The sequence below is a fragment of the Jaculus jaculus genome, chromosome 8, assembly GCF_020740685.1.
Source record: "Jaculus jaculus isolate mJacJac1 chromosome 8, mJacJac1.mat.Y.cur, whole genome shotgun sequence".
Classification (NCBI taxonomy): domain Eukaryota; kingdom Metazoa; phylum Chordata; class Mammalia; order Rodentia; family Dipodidae; genus Jaculus; species Jaculus jaculus.
This window is the reverse complement of record NC_059109.1, coordinates 96530931-96546272: the sequence shown is the minus strand read 5'-3', so window position 1 is coordinate 96546272 and position 15342 is coordinate 96530931. Positions and strand designations below refer to the sequence as shown.

The 15342-nt window shown below is 37.7% G+C and overlaps 1 protein-coding gene across 5 annotated transcripts in view; it reads right to left on the bottom strand.

Moving 5' to 3' along the window:
- Macrod2 (mono-ADP ribosylhydrolase 2) overlaps nt 1-15342 on the bottom strand; it is a 2207522-nt gene that overhangs the window by 920137 nt on the left and 1272043 nt on the right. The gene's annotated exons all lie outside the window — the stretch shown is intronic.

The following is a 15342-nucleotide window of genomic DNA, read 5'->3' as shown; positions in this document are numbered from 1 at the left end:
TTATCAAACTACCCAGTCAGCACTTCTCTTAATATCTATACCCTTATATTAACACTACTCTCACTTTGGGTAGAGAATCTTCTCTTTTCAGATGGCAGTGACCTTGGGATGACTTAGAAGGTATCATAGTGCTGTAAAGAAGTGACTGGAGTACTGACTAACATCTCCATCACACCTTCCAAGGCTCAGGATCTAATGCAGAAGAGGTAGCGGAAAGAATGTAAGAGCCAAAGGAAGGGTAGGACTCCTTACAACATGCTCTGCCAGTCACAAAAGGGCCTGTGTATCCATGACCTCACTGTGCCTGACACTACCTACACAAGATCATCATAAGAGGAGGAAAAGATCATGACATCAAAATAAAAGAGAGACTGATTGAGAGATGGGGAGGGGATATGATGAAGAATGGAATTTCAAAGGGGAAATTGGGGATGAGGGAGGGGATATTTTTTATGATCATGGAAAATGTTAATAAAATTTGAGAAAAAAATCTATCAGTGTATGGTAGCACACACCTTTAATCCTAGCACTAGGGAGGCAGAGGTAGGATAATAACTGTAGGTTCTAGGCCAGTATGACACTACACATTGAATTCCAGATCAGCCTGGGCAAGAGTGAGACCTTACTTAAAAAAAAAAAAAAGTATATATGCAAAAATGAATGAAAGTAAGTCTACTGTAAGGGCAATTCTAAATGCAGAAGCTGGACTTTCTAGAGCTGGTGTGTGTGTGCACATGCATGTGTGCATGTGCACACAAAGCAGTCCTTGTGCGTCACACTGATGGGCATGGAGATCCCATGTGTGCTTCTGTCCTTAGCTTTCCTTTACAGTATCTTTCCTACCATAAGCCTTAACAAGAAAGATTCTTCTTCAATTACTCAGCCATTAATCCTGTCCCTTATTCAACAAGTATTTACTGACAAGTCACTAGATGCTAGGTTTATGAGGCAAGCTCTCCATTCGTTTTCACCACTTGGATCATTTGGTATTCTTATTCAACAAATTCCCACGTATTTGAAGCCCCCAACTGCCATCAGCAATTATTCTTTCTTACAGCTTTTCCTGTACCATGATACCCAAGGAGGACTTAGCATCACTGATGGTGGGATCCATGATCCTCAGTATACAAACTAATTCTGGACTCATTTCTCTTGTTTAGGCTTCTTCTTCTTCTTCTTCTTCTTTTTTTTTTTTTCTTTTGCTTTATTTTGTATTTTGAGGTTAGGGTCTCACTCTAACCCAGGCTGACCTGGAAATCATTATGTAATCTCAGGATGGCCTAAAAATCACAACAATCCTCCTACCTCTGCCTGCTGAGCGCTGGGATTAGTCACTGCAAAGAACTCCACATACACGTGCACCTTGTGCAACTGGCTTTATATGGGTACTGGGGGAATCAAATTCAGGTCTGTGGGCTTTGCAGGTAAGCACCTTAACAACTGAACCATCTCTCCAATGTGATTTCTAACAGTCTTAACATTTAAAAATTACTTATACAACTTTTAACATTACCTTGAAGATTTTGTCACTCTGAGGTTTCTAATAAAATGTCATTCTGCCTGAGAGGCAAGGCATTTTCTCTCACTGGAGTCTCATGTGAGTTTATATGTTCAGGATTATTTCTCATTTTGAAATGTTATGATTCTTATTCCTATCTTCCTGTGGTGACTCCAGGGTACATGAAAGGTCTGTGTCCATTTCCCACAAAGCCAAGGAATAATTGCTTAATGTATAATTAGTGAGTATGTGGATGATTCAGTAAAAGTCAATCCACTTGCAGCCAGTCTAATCAGAGATGAGACACTGGATAGAGAAAACAATGAGATGGAATCGATCACCTAGACAGGACAAGCCATGGAATCTTGTCACACTGGTTCCTGGTTCTGATCAGCCAGCATAGTATCTTATGGAATTTAAGACCTATCTCTTCACAGAAAGTCTTGCCCAAACCTAATCAGCAATTTCATAACAATTGCACTACAGATAATTGTAAAAATAAAGATCCCCAACAGGGTAGTGTCTTTAATAAAATGCTACAAAATTCCTTTCAAAGATTCCCAGGCGGGAAATATGTGTTAAAACCTTTCTCTTCTTCTGCAAGAGATAAATAAATAAGTGCATATTCTAAATGTTTCATTTCCTTCATCTTAACATGGCTCATGTTAGAATAAATCTACTTTGTTTTAGATATTGGTTTTGTTTCCCAACTCACAAAATATAGTGTGACCGACTGTCTAAATATCATTCCAAAGAATAACAGAAGCATCATTTCACATTTCTTTTTCAGAAAGAAAGAAAGAAAGGAAGAAAGAAGGAAAGAAAGAAAGAAAGAAAGAAAGAAAGAAAGAAAGAAAGAAAGAAAGAAAGAAAGAAAGAAAGAAAGAAGGACACTCGGATACAATTAACCTATTTCTTCATCACGATAAACTGGACTGATGTCTACCTTTCTGAGCTTGTTCAATGCACACATCAGTTCAGGTTATCTGTATCCCACATGTTTACCCTTGCGCTCTCATTTGGTTCTACCCTAATGGTGTGTAGCTTCATGGGAGGCCCCACCCTACATTCTCTCAAGGATCACTCTTACTTAGAAACTGAGAATGATCGAATCCTTGAATAATTATATTAACGTGGCTTCTAACAGAAAGAATATGGGAAAATTTCAGTACTGTGAAGTTGCATTATTCATGAATTCAGCTTATACAGATTTAGAATATGATTAAGGCGTGGGTAGAGTGAGAATGATAAAATATTTAAATTATTATGGCAATTTCATTAGGCAATTCCACAATGGGTGTTCCCTGTCATAAGAACAGGAATGGTTGGCTTTTATTGCTAGACTCCACATCAGTCTGCAACCCCACCTGTCTCTCTGAGGTGAACTCATTGTGCACTGATGCTCTTTTCAAACGTGGGACTCACTGCGGCACTGAGACCCTCACTCTACCCAACAGTTAAATGTGAATATTTATTCTTCAATTGCAAAAAGGACAACAGGAATAACTTTACCTTATTCTCAAGTACAAAGAAAATGGGATTTCTCTTAACTCTGAAGGGAAAACTAGATGTGTTCAATTTGTTAAGAAATGACATTTCCCACTCATTGTTAATGGGGATTCTGGTACTATATCACTATTAGTTATAACTGACATCCAGACTGGCAGTCAATCATGATGTTTTGGGTCAGCTGTTTTAGGATGTGGGGTCATATTAGAGCTATATAGAACTTAGCCTCCTAAGTTATGTAGGAGACCTAATTATGCTGAATATCTGTCACTCCAACCTACTTTTATTATTCAAGTTCTTCATCTGTGGTTGACCTCTGCTGTAGCTTAAGGAAATCATAAAAATTAAAACTTTGTTTATTTATGAGAGAGAGAGAGTGAGAATGGGCACATCCAGGAGACTAGCTACTGCAAACGAACTCCAGATGCATATGTCACCAAGTGCTTCTGGCTTACATGGGACCTGAAGAATTGGACCTGGGTCCTTAAGCTTCACAGGCAAGTACCTTAACTGCTAAGCCATCTCTCTAGTCCTAAGGTGGTTTTTTTTTTTTGTTTGTTTGTTTGTTTTTAAGTAGGGGCTCGCTCCCACTTATGCTGACCTGGAATTTACTATGTAGTCTAAAACTCATGTATATTTTTAAACAATCTTTTTCACTAATTTTACTTCTGTATAGAGTAAGGTATTTTAACAGTAATTTTGAGTAAATGCAGTTGTTTTAACCTCACTCTTTAAAATATAAAAGAATTAATCAGTGAGGCATGGTAGCACATGCCTCTGATCCCAGCACATGGGAAGCAAAGGTAGGAGGATCGCCACAAGTTTGAGGCCACCCTATGACTACATAATGAATTCTAGATCAGTCTAAAATAGAGCAAGACCCTACCTCAGAAAAAAAAAGAAAAAAAAAAAAAGAATAAATCATCTCTTTCTTCTGTGAGATGGGGCCAGGGCATTTTTTTTTTACTTTTAATTTCTTAAGGATACACATTTTTCCCTACATAGTATTCTGTGATTCAAAGATCAATGTCTAAGATCACTGCTATTAGATCATTCACTTCTAATGGAGAAGAGAAGGGTGGGAGAAGATTTTTAAGTAGGAATTTTTAAGATATCATTGTGTAAAGGCAAAAAAAAAATGCCTTGGGATTATTATTCCCTAAAAGTCATGACATGTTCCTCCTGCCATATGCTTCCTTCTTTGTACAATGGGTTGAAAACTTCTAAAAAAGACTAGCCAAGAGTGAGTGGAGATTGGTAATTCAAAATCTTTAAAAGGAAACAGATAAACTTTGATGGCAATTTTAGGGTGGGTGGGGGAAGAGAGCAAAGCATGTCAAAACTGAGTTCAAGGAAACTGCCTGGGGGATATTAAGGAATGATAGAATTAGGGAAGTAGGGTGATGATTGGGGTCAGAATTATTAAGTTTATCACATCCCCTGAGCACCTGCTATGGTGGTTTGATTCAAGTGCCCCCACCCTTAAACCTATATATTTGGAATTCTAGGTTCCCAGCTGATGGAGATTTGGGAATTGAAGCCTCCTGGAGGCAGTACATTGTTTGGGTCAGTCTTATGGGTGTTATAGTCAGCTTCCTCTTGCCAGTGTTTGGCACACTCTCCTGTTGCTATTGTCCACCTGATGTTGCCCAGGAGGTTTATTCACCCTCTGCTCATGCCATCATGTAGCTTCCTCTCTAGTCTGTAAGATAAAATGAACCTTTTCCTTTTTTTTTTTTCCCCACAAGCCACTCTTGTTCAGGTGATTTCTGACAGCAATGTGAACCTGACTACAACACCTGTACTCACCTTAAACATAAACTGCACAGCAGGAACAATAATAAGAGTTGGGCAAGACAAAAAGAAAATCAAAAACTGTAAAAGCAAAGGTAACTCATTTTCTAGTCGTAAGGCAACTTTTCTTAACTTTTCCTTTCCCTTGCCTATGTTGAGCCTGACATAATCACTTTGGCGAAGAGACTACATCACTGAGGCTTTCAAACATGATTCATGATAAGACTAAGATTCAAAGTGGCCAAAATGAGATTATTTGCTAGAAACCATTAATGTGAAACTACTCAAACTACAAAACCTAGTCACAGCCTTTCAGATGCCAAACATAAATTTCTCTCATGGAAAGTCTGACAACTAAGTAATGAATATGAACTTTTGGGGACAAACAAAGAAAGAAATAGGGGTGGAGAGATGGCTCAGTGCTTTAAGGTACTTTCTTGCAAGCCCTAACCATAACCCAAGCCCATGTAAGTAAAGCCAGATGTACAAAGGAAATCATGTAAAGGAAGTTGGTCTATAGAGGCAGGAAACCCTGATGTGCACCAATTACCCCACCCCTGCCCATTCTCTCTCTCTCTCTTTGCTTTTAAATAAGTAATATTTAAGGTGGACATGGTGGTGTGTGCCTTTAATCTTAGCACTCAGGAGGCTGAGATAAGAGGATTGCTCTGAGTTTGAGGCCACCCTGAGACTACAGATGAATTCCAAGTCAGCTTGGACTAGAGCAAGAAGCTACCTCAAAAATAAAACAAAACAAAAATATTAAAAAGGGCTAGATAGATAGTTTAGAGTTAAGGTGCCTGCCTGTGATGCCTAAGGACCCAGGCCCAACTCTCCAGAACACCTGTGAGCCAGATGCACATGGGAGCTCATGGCACATGTATCTGGAGTCTTTTCAGTGGCTAGAAGACATGGCATGCCCATTCTCTCTCTCTCATAAATAAATAAAAATAAAGTATTAAAAAATAACAATATTTTTAAAAATAAATTTTGGCAATATATATGTAATATTTGGTGACTTGTTTGCTAATCATCTACAATTGTGCAGGCCAATCAGTAAATATTCTTTTTAATTTAGAAACAGAATTGTGGCTGAGATAATATGATGAAAGGACTGGAGAGAATTATGGTAAAAGACATTAATTCAGCTAAAGAATAGGTAGATTTGATACAAGTAGGAAATTAATTGTGTGGTAGAACAATACCTAGAATTGTCAGAAAAAAGGAATGTGTAGTTAGAGTATAATGTCAGAAAAGAGCAAAGATGTCTTTATATCCAAAGGTATACTACAGTACTATACCCAATAAACCTGTAGGAGACATTTTCCTCAACTGCAAAGGCAGAATACTGTCTACCTGTCAGATTTGTTATAGAAAATCAATGCAGCATTACATGCAAAAGTGCCCAGCACAGCGCCTAGCACATGCCAGTGATAAACACTAAATTGATTATCATTAGCCTGGTAAAAAATTGTATTTACATTGTGGCTAAACAGGGTAGCAATATGTTGTCTCTATTTTGTGCATTTTATCATTAGACTTATGACAATATGTATTAATCAACTGTTCCAGAATTTACATTTTACTGGTTTCTTTGTGCCACTGTTTCTTATATCCTTAAGTTCCTTAAGTTCCTTTTGTTGTTATAGTTGTTCTAGTCATATAGCCTTGATTAATCCTCTCAGACATGTCCTAAAGCTGGGGCATTTCAGACTCTATGGGTTTTCAAATATTCATGGTTTATTTTAATTTCTGAATGCCATTGTCCTGACATTGTGATTGTAGGTTCAATTTTTTTTTTTTCTCAGAATGTTGTATATATAGCTTCATTCCATCCCACTTTAACACCCTACTAGGTAGGCTGGATTTTTGTAAAATTTCCTTTCTGGAATTTAAACAACTTTCTTGGCCTTCTGAATTTATCATATTTATAGTTTTTTTTGGGGGGGGGGAAGGCAGAATAATTATTTTCCCTTTACAATGGTTTGAACAGGTTCTCCCCGTGTATTCATATGAAAGTGAGGAACAAAAGAGGTGGCGAGACCTTTGTGAGGTAGGATCTAGAGGGATGTCCTGAGGGCTTCTTCCCCATAAATGGACAAGAGCTGTCACGCTGGCATGGGTCAGTCTGGCAGTTCTTGACAGCTGACTGCTATAGAGTCAGCCCAGCCATTTTCTGGTCTCTTGATGCTGGCTCACACAGGTACCACTTTTATATGTGGCGGTTTCATGTTCTGAAATGTTACTACGCAATCAGTGAGGAGGGTCTCTCTCCGCCAGACACTACAATAACCAAAGTCGTAATCTAAATAAGTCTATTTTCTTATACATTATCCAATACCAGGTGTGCTATAGCAACACACAACTGTGAAACACAGCCACCTGCCAATGAATCCACTGCAATTCTTTCATTTTATATATTTTGCCATTTCTATAATTATTAATAGATAAGTTTATTTGCCTATGAATAAATCTCAATCTTCTCATCCTTACCCAAATATTTTATGTATGGTACATTTTAGGACATTTCCTTCACTTGCTTTAAAAATACTCATCTGCTATTTCCTTTCTATGTCTATACGTTCATTTGAAAGTTTTATTTTTTATGTTTCCAAGAATTTTTATTCTGTTTCTTTTCCCTACCCTTCTAAGTAAAAATATTTTTGCTTACTAGGCCAAGTCTTGGTAGCAGTTATATCTTAGTCTATTTGAACACAAACCATAGACACTTTGATACTGTTTTATGGCATTTATACATATAGTCTCATAAAACTGTGTGTATTTTAATAGAATTTTTATTTGAAATAAAAACAATCAGTCCCTTGTCAAGGTATCTCAAATTAAAAAAAAAGATAGTATTATAATTGCTCACTGAGTTTTACAAATAGATATTGTCACAGGGAAGGTAGCTCTCATTTGGCTAACCACTTAGTTATTGTAAGTGCTACAATCTTCAGGGGTTATTTTAATTGTTGAAACACACCATTTTACTTTACAAACATTATTATTATTGTATATATATATATATTTTGGTTTTTTAAGAGAGGGTCTCACTCTGGCCCAGGCTGACCTGGAATTAACTCTGTCATCTCAGGGTGGCCTTGAACTCATGGCAATCCTCCTACCTCTGCCTCCCGAGTGCTGGGATTAAAGGCGTGCATCACCATGCCCGGCTACAAACATTATTTTTTAAAAACATATGCTACCTAGTTGAAAATATACACAGACAAGCTTGTAGGAAACAAATATTTCTATGATTTAGAACATACCCATTCACATCACCCAAGCTACTACAGAATGCTTATTAAAGAATCAACAACTTTTTTCTAAGTCAAACTTATTTTATGATTCATTTTTATAAATACTACACAGTTTAAGTAAACACAGAGTTAAACAGTTACAAGAGGAATATAGTTCAATTTTTAGAAGAAGTTGTTAGGTACCTAATTGTTCTACATTAATTATAGTACTATGTAAACTGATAAAACAAAAAGTATATTTATTTTTACCCTAAGTAAATATTATTTTTTAAACAAGCTTAGCTATCTGTAGACATTCCAAAAGACAGAAAAATCAAGCTTCTAGTTATTTCACAAAGCTACCTCATTGTGTGACACTTTAAAGACCCAGAAGAAAATATCAATAACACATTTATATAGAATTTTAACAATTTTACAGCTTAGTTTGTTCTGAAAATCCAATTGTTCTTATATAATACGTGAGTTGCAACAGTATGTTTGAGTGTTGTATGGTAAAGATTCTGAAGAAAAACACAATTAACCTTTTCAGTGGAATTACTGTGGACAACTTTATTGACAGAATAATGTCAAGGTTTCCATAGGATCAAACAGAACTTGTGCTTTCTTGCCTTTTAATGCTATCATTAAGTGGAGAAAAATCAATATAAAGAATACACTTGAGGGACTGGAGAGATGGCCTAGCAGTTACGGCACTTGTTTGCAAAGCCTAAGGACCTAGGTTTGATTCCCCAGTTCCAATGAAAGCCAGTTGCACAAGGTTGTACCTGTATCTGGAGTTTGTTTGCAGTGACAAAGGGCCCTGGCATATCCATTCTCTCTGTCTCTTTCTCTCCCTCCCTTTCTCTCCCACTCTCAAAATAAAAAAATAAATAAATAAACAAATAATTTTAAAAAAGAAGACACTTGACAGCAACAACTAATAGAGTTTCATGAGGACAGGTAAGGCCCCTTTCTACTGTATCCTATGTTTTTGAGATTATTCAGGGATTAGGACTTTATGGAAAGACATTCTTCAAGTTAACACTTGTTCATAGGTTCTGAGAAACCAGGGCCTATTGATTAGTAAAATGAAATCCTGGCATTCCTCTCCCTGGGACAAATTATTTCTGTCCTAGTCATGACCACAAACGAAGGAAATTGTATTTTGTTGTGGCTTCAGGTTTTGCCACACTCTGTGCACACTTCTCTAAATGGGAACATAGAGCTAGAGGAGACACTGAAGCCAGAGGAGAAATAAAAAGTTTTCTATTGTTAGGAAAGAAAGTCACTGCCTGGTTCAGTAACATGCCTATGATCCCATCATTCTGGATGTAGACACAGGAGAATTGCAATGAGTTTGAGGTTAGCCTAGACTATATACTAAGTTCCAGATCAGTCTGCTCTTGAGGGAGGCCCTGTTTTAAAACATCTTATTTAAAAAAAATAAAAAAAGAAAATTATCTTATAATAATACATAATTGAAAATATTTCATAATACAAAAAATATTCTTTCTTCCAAGAACATGGTTGACTGACTTTACATCTTTTGATAAATTTGGCTTCTTAATATCAATTCAATATAAGTTTATTGTTGTCCCCTGTTACAAAGTACTTGGTTTTACAGATACCTTCCTCATTCTTCTCTTTCACATACCCATGTAAATTAGTATAAATACCCTTCATTAATTCCTGTATTCATTAGAACCCAGTGAACCCACACTATACCTAGGACCACTCTCCACATGTGCCCAGTCAAGGCTTGGCTCTTTCTCACCTCTATGTTCTTTACCTTTCTCATATTTCCTACACCCAAAGTGAGCTCAATCTGGGTTGAAATTTGTGAGTGATGTAGAAAATGCCTTAAAATAAACACTTATTTAGCAAGAAGGGCTCCCTCTACACAATACTAAGGACTTGCCATCAACAACACAGGAAAAAAGTATGGGCCCTTTTGCTAATAGAACCAACTACTGCTAATGAAAACAGGTTAATTTACTATATCAAGTCACTAAGTCTCAGAAAGAACATGTAAAAAACCCAAGAAACACTGTGTTGGATAGCCTGAAAACTAACAACTGGAAATATTTTAGTAGAAATGTCTGCAACTGTCTGAAAAACGCACAACTAACTATTAAACTTTCTTACACCAGAAAAAGCAATTCTCTTCATTTTTTATTCTAGTTCCCACTTGTGATTACAACAGGCACATTCAAGGTAGTATGGTCATAGACAATCAATCTGTTATTTCAATAATTTATTAATTATCCTGCCATACGTTAGCTCATTGTTATGGCAATGACGTATAAATACTTTCATATTTAATTTGTTTTTTTTTTATGAATACAACCTTGTGGTGTGACCTCACAGTCTTAGACTCCCTCGTATTAGTTACTTTCCTTAGTGCTATGACAAGATAACTGACAAAAGCAACTTAAGGAAGGGTTTATTGTAGCTCATGTTTGAGGGTACAGTTCATCATAGCAAAAAGGCTTGGTGGCAGGATGTTATGATCACATTGTACCTACAGTCAGGAAAGTTTGAGAAAGAGAGAGAGAGAGAGAGAGAGAGAGAGAGAGAGAGAGAGAGAGAGAGAGAGAGATAATGCTGTCCCTCCACTTGTTTGCCTTTTTTCCCCCTTTTGTATTCAGCCCAGGATTCTATCCAATTGAAAGGGGTGAATCATAGTCAGGCTGAGCCTTCCCTTAGTTAAATCTCTCTGTAAATTTCCTCCCATATTACACCCAGAGGTACATATCCTTGGTGATTCTAAATCTAGTCAAGTTGGCAATAAAGATCAACTATCACATCCTGCTGCATCTCTAACCACCTTCTCCTTTGGCTTTTCTTTAGAAGAACAAATCTGTAGTCTCAAATTTGAGGGTAGCCTACTCTGTCTGCAGTTCTTGGCCAAAGAATTGCAAAGTTACAATTTCAGAGTTTCTGATTCAGTGAGTTTGAGAAGCATAGAGGACAGGATGAAGACCAATAATCTGTTTTTCTAACATAGTCCCAGATGATGGTAATGCTTCTGGTCTGATACGACATGCTGAAAAATACCAGTTTAAACCAATAATTCTGGCCTATAGCTATCTTACCAACACCCCACCCTAATGTGGTAGTTCATTGCTTATTTGGCATCTAACATTGTGACTATGAATTTGTCCATTGAATTATTACACTACCTGTATCCCTAGTTATGACCATTGGCTGACATATTCTAAACTATTAAGAAGCTTATTTCATTGACCTAGGTGGCCTCCCTTGAACTGCCATACCATGCTGTCAAACACACTAATTACAATCTAAAAATTTATATGGTACTACATGTGAAGGAAACTTGTCCAAAATATGTTTTTCTAATTTCTTCCTTATTTCTATAAATCACGGGAAAGAGGCACAAAATAATCATTGCTTGAATAACTATTGCAATAGGAAGAGCTTGTTCTGAAGTAAATGTCAATGGAACATTGATGACACTAATTGAGATTTGATTGAAATAATTTATATGATAAGATGAAGATGGTGTGGGATCCTAACTGAGTAAAGAGAGAGGATTACGGGAAACATGTTCCCAAGTAAAGCCTATGAACCAGCAGGCCAAACTAAAGAAAAGCTAAGCATGTAATTTGACTTTAAATGGATTTGAGGGTTGCATAAGGGATTAATAATTGGCTGGAGAAAAAAAATCCAAATAGACAGTAAGTACATGAAAAAGACAATATATTTAGTAATTAGAAAAATGCAACTTAAAACCACAATGAGGTGCCACTCCATACTCACACTGAGGGATCTAGTGCACAAATATGCATAGCTGCTTTATTTATGGTAGCCAAAAAGTGTACACAACTCAATGGCACGTCAATGGACAAATGAATTATCAAATGTATATCTATGCAGTGGGTTGTTCCATTGTTGCATGTCTATGCAATGGATTACACCATTATTACAAGTCGTGCTGTATGATGCATACCATAGTCTAACATCACAAAACTTAGTCTAAGGGAGAGACAGCAGACATGGAAGTCTACATATTATATGATTAAAATCGTGTAACAAGTCCAGAATAGGCAAACCCATAAACAGAGAAATTAAAGGTAGATTAATGTATACTTAGGGTGACATGTAGGGAAGTAGAAAGTGACTCATAGTGGATATGGGCTTTATTTTAAGAACATTAAAATATTCTGGAATTAGAAAGTGATGGTCGGGCTGGAGGGATGGCTTAGAGGTTAAGGCATTTGCCTGCAAAACCAAAGGACCCAGGTTTGATTCCCCAGGACCCACATTAGCCAGATGCACAAGGGAGCACATACGTCTGGAGTTCATTTGCAGTGGCTGGAGGCCCTGACATACCCATTCTCTCTGTCTCTCTGTCTCTCTTTTTCTCCCTTCCTCCCTTTCTTTCTCCCTCCTTCCCTCTTTCTCTGTTAAATAAATAAAATATTTTTTAAAAAAAGAAAGTGATAAAGATATAAACCATGTGAAATGGGGAAGAAGGGGAAAGTAAAGAGAGGGAACAAGGGAGTGGAAAGAAGGGAAAGAAAAAAGAAAGAGAAAGAGGAGAAAGGGAGGGGATAAAGGGAAGAAAAACTGAGAAACTGTAATGATGTTAGGGAAAGTCAGGAAATTCAGGTACACAGTACCTGGTAAATTGGTAAAAATGGCTGCCTGCATAGATGAAATAATTAATATTGACTACGTTCAGAATACATAAACCATGAATTGCAACATCTTCAAATAAGAGAAAGAGATGGAGTTCATTACTACCATGAATCTGCCCAACAGAGTTCCTTATAAACAGGTGTTTATAGTATGAATGAAAAGGTCCAGGTAGATTTTTCCACTACAGTCAGAAGAGACAGACCCTCTGGAAATGCCTTTCCTACAGAAAAGTCAACAAATCATACAGCAAAGGAGAATTACATACCATGCAGGACTATCTGCAAATGTATGGACTGAGAGCCACTGCCATTTCTCCCAGAGCCTAGTTGGACATTTCAGTACTATCCAGTGAAATGACTAAGCATTAACAAGTACATGAAGGTCATAAATAATGAAGAGAACAGATAAACTATAGCAATGCTTGAAAAACACACAAGTCTGTCAGATCTGAAGTCCTTAGATTTGGTTATGTTGACTGGTCACAGAGCTTTCCTATGAACTGAATTTCATAAACTCACCATAGAAAGAATATTGTTTTGTTTTTCAAATAAGCTGTAACTTAGTAAAGTTATGGTGGAATAATAAGAGCTTAACTCAAACAGTTAGAAGCAAAAGGTACTACTTTCTTAGGAAATGAAGACAATCCCTTCTTGTATTTTTTCTATGGATGTTTAATATGAAGTCGGTGGGGGGGGCAGCATCAACCACTTCTGTTCTATGTGTTAATGAATGTTGAAGACATTCTTGTATTCACTGATGAAGTGAGAACTTAGGACATAGCTTCTTTTCTGTCCTTCCTCCAAGCCTGGACCCAACTGTTTCTATAAAGGATCATTGTACATGTAGAGACACTGGGGCCTTAAAAAGAAAATAAGCTAGCTCACATTATATGTTAGCTATGTGACAGACACAATTCTAATTCTGAGGCTATTGTCATTCTTTTCTAATTTTAGTATTCACCAAGACCTAGTGTTAAAGTATTCCTAAAGAGGTAGAGATTATCTAGATCTAGAACAAAGTTTCACAGATGGACAGATGGACTCCCCCTATCCTTGCTAAATGCAGCTGAAAACCCTGGGGACTGTGCATTAAAAAAAAAAAAAAAAGAGCTTAAAAAGGCTATGAGATGTATCAAGAAGGTAACAGTCCTTAGATAAACATTGCCATGAATTAATTGTCTGGCTTTTCTTTTAGCTTTATCATTCCCCAATCTGTGTGCTTATGTAGCCAATGACTCAGAAATTCCCCAAGGACAGAACCCTCCCAAAACCCCAAAACACCCATGCATAGACTACTCTCTCTAGCCAAGAAGGCCAAGAAAGTACAGCATAGCAAAACAGATAACAACTCCACCAAATATCACAGACAAAACCAAGGACTCCTTCCCTCCTCTGTAGCACAGAGCAGAGGGGAGTTTGACTCACCCTCCCACACTGCAGTGATGCATTCCGTATCCCAGGGTAACAGAGTAGATAGTGAGGAGGTCTCTTCTCTATTAAGAAATAAAATCAGAGATCTGGCCTTCCTAATTAAATGGTCCTTTGAGTGCCCAACACCTACATCCCCTGCTCTTGAAGGTATGCTCTCAGAAGGTAACAAGACTCACAGAGATAAACCACCCTTGCATCTCAGTCAATGCCCAGGCATTACTACAGAGGAAATGGGGACACTTGGGGACATGACCAAGAACGCTGCTTCAATGGTAAGTCTCACAATCAGCACCAGGGTGAACGAAACACACCCTGAGGATACTCAACACTTACAAAATCAGAAATCCAGAGCCTCCTAAGAGCTCATCACTAAGGTAGACTTAAAATATACCTACCAATGCTCAGGAAATTTTGTGGAGGAGGGCTTAGAAAGACTAAGAGCCAAAGGTTGGGATGCCATGTCCACAGGCAATGCCTCCCCAATAACTTCCTGCTGTTCCCACAATGCACAATCCACAACCCCATGGGGAATGCCAGCAACCCCACTGAGGAGGGCTCCCTGCAGAAATGGAGCTAAGGAAGAGGGAAAAAATGGTTCTGACACATGATGTATCCCTACAAAGTATGTTCTTAATTCAAAAATAAAAATAAAATAAATCAGAGATGTCAAGAAAAGCTGGATGTTTTAGTTTTATTACCACCCAGCATCCTCACTGGTTGAGTGTGTGAAGGCTGCCTAGGGAGAATAAACAAGGTAGTGTTCTTCCACACATTCCTGGGAGGGAGTGAAGTAGCTTTATTAGGCAGTTAGGGTGGCCCCTGAAAATAAAAGGTTAGGAAGGTGTGTCCTCACAATTTGCGCTTTCTAGGGATCAAAGGATGACCTAAATTCTTATCTCTCTTGCCAGTTCCCTAGACCTGAGAACCTGAGAGGGAGATTTCTTTTACTAGAATTCAAAACTAATCTTGACATTGCAGTTGGTAAAGCTCAGACCCCAGAATTTGGCATCATGGCTAGCCTCATCCTGAGCCAGCCTCTAGCCCAGACCAATCAGCTGTCTCTCTGACTCACCTTAGCCAGAAGGTGGAACCCACCACAGTAAGGTTATAAACAGATACATGAGAGGGAACCAGCTTCTCTCTTGGTACATCACTTGTGAACCACCAGGCTCTGGTGAATTTCGTCTCTCTTAGCCTGGCTGAGGCAAAG